This window comes from Kogia breviceps, chromosome 6 (genome assembly GCF_026419965.1).
Source record: "Kogia breviceps isolate mKogBre1 chromosome 6, mKogBre1 haplotype 1, whole genome shotgun sequence".
NCBI lineage: Eukaryota > Metazoa > Chordata > Mammalia > Artiodactyla > Physeteridae > Kogia > Kogia breviceps.
In genome coordinates, this window is record NC_081315.1 from 57169957 (window position 1) to 57176851 (window position 6895).

General features: G+C 43.4%; 1 long non-coding RNA gene across 1 annotated transcript; it reads left to right on the forward strand.

The window, feature by feature from the left end:
• The first annotated feature begins 2375 nt into the window (after positions 1–2375).
• Positions 2376–6518, forward strand: LOC131758617 (uncharacterized). The gene is made up of 3 exons (XR_010841196.1): positions 2376–2475; positions 3215–3282; positions 6232–6518. It is a non-coding gene; the product is annotated as an uncharacterized lncRNA (long non-coding RNA).
• The last annotated feature ends 377 nt before the right edge of the window (positions 6519–6895 follow it).

The following is a 6895-nucleotide window of genomic DNA, read 5'->3' on the forward strand; positions in this document are numbered from 1 at the left end:
CAATGAAGGGGACACGGATTTGAGCCCTGGTCCGGGAAGATCCCATGCCGCGGGGCAACTAAACCCGTGCGCCACAACTACTGAGCCTGTGCTCTAGACCCCGCGAGCCACAACTACTGAAGCCTGCGTGCTTAGAGCCCGGGCTCCGCAACAAGAGAAGCCACCGCAATGAGAAGCCTGTGCACCGCGTTGCAGCCAAAAATAAATTAATTAATTTTTAAAAAATAAATCAATTTTAAAAATAAAAACATAGGTAATAAGTACTCTAAACTCAGTTCAACACTTCCTAATTACTGTACTATTATCTATGCTCTTGAGGATGTTTATGCTGACTCTTATCTATCTGTATGGAGGAAATACTATCTATGGTGTGCTGCTGCACACCACAACTCTATTTAGTGATGTCATGGCAAAAACCACAGATTGGAGCTTTATCCTCCCAGAGAGCCAGTTAAACATTTGCCAGCACACCACTGCTCTAAGCCCATAAAATGCTGCTTGATCATATATTAAGTTTTAATAACCAAATCCTCATTTTGATGTGTTTAACATCATTCTTCTTTCTTCCAATTTCAAGATTTGTGCAACCATTTCATAGAAAGGTTTCTATCAAGACATATGCTTTGTCCTTTCAACCTTGTCCAAACAGGATAGTTTTACCTTCTGCAACAGAAGCTGTCTAACAGAAGATCAACTTTTGTTTTATTGAGTAGGTTAGCTTCCTCCTTTGAGTCAGCTCTAAGTTTTTCATTTCATTTGCTGCAGACAAGCACCACTAAAATTTCTGAATGAATCTCTGTGGCGAGCATTGTCCTCTGAGGAAGGCGCCATTAAGACCCTCATAAGCCTTAGGGCCCGATTGTACTCTCCTTGGTATGCATCCTGGACTTTATGGTATGAACGTAAAACGGGAGATGGCCTTTGGCCAAATCGCTCCAGGGACCTGCTCAGTTACTGGGAGTCCCTGGTTGTTCCCTAAAGCTAGGAAAAGCAACCCTGGAGGGGAAATTGGTGCCATTGAGGGAGAAGCCGAGAAGCCAATCAACCAGCTGATGCCGGTAAGATGGTGACTAAGCAAATTCCCTGCTTTAGGGGTATATATATGGCTATGCTTTGTCATTAAACTTGCCTTGCAACCATCAGTTGCTTGTGCCCTTCTGATCCCATACCTTGGTGCGTTCAGTTCCCTACCCCCTCTCGTCGATTGTTGCTACACTTTGAGGACCCGCCGCGGCTGGCGGCAAATCTCTGTCAGTTGTACCGCTATCAAATTGAGTAGTTGCTGCAGCTTTTCAATTCCAGCCGTCTGCATAGGTGGCATAGTTTAGTTTCTAATTCATGCTCACTCCTTTATCATCTCTACCAATTCACTCTCTGAAGATACATTGTCAATGCAGCTATTTCCACTTGAAGGAGACTGATTTAACTGAGAAGAAAACATGTATTTTTATTTTATTCTATTTATTTTATTTATTTTAATTTATTTATTTTTGGCTGTGTTGGGTCTTCATTGCTGAGTGCAGGCTTTCTCTAGTTGCAGAGAGCAGGGGCTACTCTTCGTTGCAGTGCGCGGGCTTCTCATTGCAGTGGCTTCTCTTATTGCAGAGCATGGGCTCTAGGCGCATGGACTTCAGTAGTTGTGGCGTACGGGCTTAGTTGCTCCGCAGCATGTGGTATCTTACCAGCCCAGGTCCCCTGTGGATTGTTAACCACTGTGCCACCAGGGAAGTCCCGAAAACTGATATATTTTTTTAAATTTCCTGCTAAAACAGCTCTTTTCTGAGGCTTTTCTTTTAAGAATTTTGCAATTTAGAATTACTCTGTTATCATCTGGGCTTTCTCTTTTACTCTGGTGGCCACAGCTCAAGTGTTGGAGACCAACGACATCAGAACTATCTCAGTAGTCTAAAGAGTACTGTAGGAATTAAAAGCATAAATGACCAACATCAGAATCTTCCCAGGGATTTCCCTGGTGGTCCAGTGGGTAAGACTCCTTGGTCCCAATGCAGGCGGCCCACGTTCGAACCCTGGGCTGGGAACCAGATCCCACATGCATGCTTCAACTAAGACCCGGCACAGCCAAAATAAATAAATAATAAAATAAAGTAAGTAAATTTTTAAAAACTAGAAAAAGATTAACAAGACTTGATCTATTTAAAAAAAAAAAAAAAAAAGAATCCAGATTTGGCAGAGACAATTTGAGAACAGGAGATTCCAATCCCTAGGGCAAGGAAAAAAAATGCAAAATTAAAAAGATAAGACAGGGCAACAGATGGCAAATTCCTATGGCTTCCCACTTTTGCCTGCAATTGACTGAAAAAAAATTTTTTTTCAGAGATGATTTAGAAGTTGTGCTGTTTTATTTTTAGGTAACAGTGAGAAATTGCCTCAAAGTGTACGTGCCAACATCGCTTTCCTGGTTCTGTGGCACTTCCTTAGAGAAGAACTTCATTTCTACAGGAGCTGGTGATTGAGGTGAATCCTGTAATATAAATAGGTTCACAGGATACATCCCCAGGGGTGATTGACTATGACCAGGACCTCCTGAGCTTTCAATGCTTCCCTTGAAATTTGCTTCCACATGCAGACAGCGGCACAGGCGGATGTGGATCTGGGTCTTCTCCCCAGAGAAGGGAGCACTGAACACTTCAGCTTACATATCTCCTCGGGGCTCCTTAGTGGGAGCGGGGGGAGGGGGGGAAGCTGCTGCTGTGCAGTACTCCCTTTGTGGGGAAACCTGGAGTAGTCAGAACTTGGGATGTCAGGGGAAACCTGGCTGACACACCACAGTAGGTCCCCAGGTTCCCAAGTACAGAGGCCTCTCCATTTCCCTCCGATGTCTTGGACTGGGCAGAGGGTGCAAGGACAGGGCCTCTCAGAGCTGTGCTTCCCAACAAGGGAAGAGCCAGGGTGGACGGACTCTGTCTAGGAATGATAGGCACTGGCAGAAACTGGACACGTGCCACCGTGCTAAAAATGGGTCTCATTCCATCTGGCGCTCCAAAAACAATGGAAGGCCACAAAGCTATCAAGTGCGCTGCCTTCCTGTCATAAGTGTTCTCTGGTCGCTCTTTTAGTCTTTGAATTGGCTGTAAGTAGAAGGACAGAGAGATGAAGTTAGAGAAAGCACTTCCTGGCTGGAGTATACAGGCAGCGCCATGCTAATTGACAGTTTTGGCCTAAAAGAACCTCTTTTTTTGTTTGTTTTTTTGAGGGAGCAGTGCACATATGACTTCTGTAGGAGATAAAGGGAGCATCTGAGGCTGGGGTGACATGCAATAGGTAAGTGTGGTTGAAGTTGGGCTAAACTGGGAAACTGGTTTGGCTTTTGCCTGATTTGCCTACATTTTGAATGCCATCTGTCCTCTGAGATACAAACTTAGAGAATGGGGAAGCAATTCCTGGGGACAGGTCCATGTCAGTGTCCCCAGGTGGAAAGGTCCTAAAGCATCCTTTTATCTCTGCTGTACCCTGGTCACTGTCACCCACCACCAGAGTCATTTGCATGCTGGTGCTTTGACTAAACAGCTAAGATGGGCTAGATATTTTCTGTCCTTTCATTTTTCTCCCCTTTATTACCAGTGTGTCACAATGATAGGACATCTCCAACAAAGAAATCTTTTTGGCGCAAGTGAGCTATATTCCACAAACCCCATGACTGATCAGTGTCCTTTCATTTGGTCTAATATTTTTATATCCTTCTTGTCTCCATTGACCTATTTTCATCACCAGTTTCCCATTAGAGTAGTAAAGTGCCATGAACAAAAACTATAAATAAGTCAAAGTTTTTCTTGAGCCCAAGTTCTGTTGGTCTTGCTAAGGGAGGCACAGAGCTTTTTAGGCAAGAGTTAGAGCCTACAAACATCCTACTCATTATGTCCTAAATGATTAAATTTTTGTTGGTGTAGTTGTTATTTTAGGATTTCCTTCAGGATGATATTAGAATTGAAATGGTTAGTTTCAGCTTTATATCTTCTAAACTTAGCCCAGGACCGAATTTTTCTGGTATGACAGAAGAATGTTACATGAAAAAAAAAATCTGTTCTCGCTGAATCCAAAACATTTCTATTTGGGTTCAGTACACAAGAGGTTTGAAAAATTCAGACACACTCATATTTTACCAATCCCTCAAATATTACCAGAGTGCTAAGTTTCAACAATTCAAGTATGGACTTCTCTTGTAAATTATCTAAAACAAAAGTTCCTAACCTGGGAGAAATTCTGCCCTCCAGGGGACATTTGACAATGTCTGGAGACATTGTTGGCTGTCACATATGGAGGATAGGGGGGCTATTGGCATCTAGAGGGGACAGGTCAGGGATGCTGCTAAACATCCTGCAATGCACAGGGCAACTCGGCAACAAATCATTATCCAGCCCCAAAAGTCAATAGTGCCGCTATTGAGAAACCCTGATCCAAAGTAACAATTCTTTTAGGAAACATAAATGCTATAATTGACTTACCAGCATCTGAACTATATAGTAGCTTTTTCTGTATCCAGGACTGCTGTCACTGCTCTCTTCTGGCAAACCAAGCACCCCTTTCTATAAACAGAAAAATGAAGTTGTCTTAGAACCCCTTTTTTCTTTTGGTCTGTTGCTTCCTTTCCAAATGGATACCTATTACTGAAAATGTGGAGAAGAGCTACTCAAAGTACATATACTAAGTGTGTGGCTCTGGCAAGATACATAATGTCTTGGATAAAATGGGAAACATGCAAACAGACTCAGGGCAAGTCAAGGGCCAGAAGCAGTCTCTGTCCCCATCCCTCCTCCTCACTGGAGCCCTGGCCTCACATACTCTTTTGCCTTGTGTCTCTGTGTCTCTGCTCTGCAGCCAGAACCAACCTTGGCCTTCTTATCCCAGCTTCCTCCTCTGCTGGGACCTCAGAGACGGTGCAAGTTGGTCTGCGAGCCCATGTGCAAAATTACCCCTGACACCACCCCACGCCCCTTCAGCCAGACCCCAGGAGCAAGCCAGGTTTCAACTTTGACTTTTATCTCCTCCCCCACAAAACACACACCTTTTCGGCTATGTGTGTATATTGGCTAAAATTCCCCCCTTTTTTTTTTTCTAACTTCAGAGGATTTCCACTTAAATCTTCACATTAGGCCCTTTGTGACATCCTGTAATGTTCCAAAATGTTTTTAGTCCCTTGGATGAATTAAGTGAATAATAATGCCAAAAGTATCTCATGAAAAAAATGTATAAATAGAAAGCATCGCTCTGAATATAAAATTATCAAAATCAGTGGTTAAAACAGTATGCTCTCATTTCTGATACCAGCCCTATGAAGAAGGCATACAGGAAGCACAGATGTCCTTTGTTCCTGAAGCCATAACTGGGCTGCTATGAACTAAGTATTTGTGTCCCCCTACAATTCATATATTGAAACCCTAATTCCTAACGTGATAGTTTGGAGGCGGGGCCTTTGGAACGTAATTAGGTTGTGAGGTTGGAGTCCTCATGACTGGGCTTGGTGCTTTTATAAGACAAGACACCAGAGAGCTTGCTTCCTCTCTCTCTGCCATGTGCGGATACAAGATGGTTGTCTGCAAATCAAAAAAAGAGGCCTCACCAGGAATGGATTGGCTGGCACCTTGATCTTGGACTTCCCAGCCTCCAGAACTGTGGGAAATCAGTTCTTATTGTTTGAACCACCCAGTCTATGGTATTTTGTACAGCAGCCCAAGCAGACTAAAACATGGACTCAGCAGGAAAGGGCACCAAGATCAATTAGCAATGTCCATCCTGATTAAGCCAAATGGGCAGCGATGGCATGTATGCTCATATTTCCCATTAATTCTAGATATATAGCAGACATAGATCTATATCTATCTATCTACCTTTTTGGAAAGAGCAAGAATTCTTTCCTTTTGGGGGAATCATTGTTTTTTGTTTGTTTGTTTGTTTGTTTGTTTTGCAGTACACGGGCCTCTCACTGTTGTGGCCTCTCCCGTTGAGGAGCACAGGCTCTGGACGTGCAGGCCCAGCGGCCATGGCTCATGGGCCCAGCCGCTCCGCGGCATGTGGGATCTTCCAGGACCGGGGCATGAACCCGCATCCCTTGCATCGGCAGGCAGACTCTCAACCACCGCGCCACCAGGGATAGCCCTGGCGGAATCATTTTTGTATCCCCATACCATTGGTCAAGAAATATATGTTGAATAAATCACTTGTACAAATTCTAAAATTCACACATGACCCTGTATTTTATTCTATCTCCCACAGAACGGGTGAGAACCAGGAACAATATTGCCGAGTCTAGATGCCTATGCTGGGTGACCAGCCAGACTGACTTGCTAGGTTAGTCATTTGTTCCCATAAATCAGTCAATAGCAACACACAATTAAAGTTTCCAAAAAATGACAAATTATATGTTTTAGACTTCTAGGTTGCTTGTGAATAATGGGGGCTGTGAAGACAAAGTCCAAACTTTCACTCTGAGGTATCCCACCAGCAAAAGAGTGGATGCCATTCTTCTAGAGGCCTAGTAGGAAAGCCATTGCCTACTAAAATATATGCCTACTAAAATATATATATGGAGTCTTCCATTTCATCTTAGATATTTACGTGAATTTTGAACTCTATGCCACAATATGCTTATTATACTATTAACATGTTTTAAATCACCAGTTAAATTTTTCTCAAAAAATAAAAATCTTCCAGGAAACTAACTGACAGTCTTCGAAGATGTATCATGTTGAGCTCATGGCTTGGCCCACCTCTGACCCGCCACCGGGTCCTCTGAAGGAGCACATTGTGATAGATGAGAAGGGTGGGTGTGATACATGACATGCCCTAAATGGACTTTGGTAGGTGTGGCAGGTTGAACTGTGTTCCCTAGAAAGACCTGTACCAGTTCTAACCCTCAGTACTGTGACTGTGACCTTCT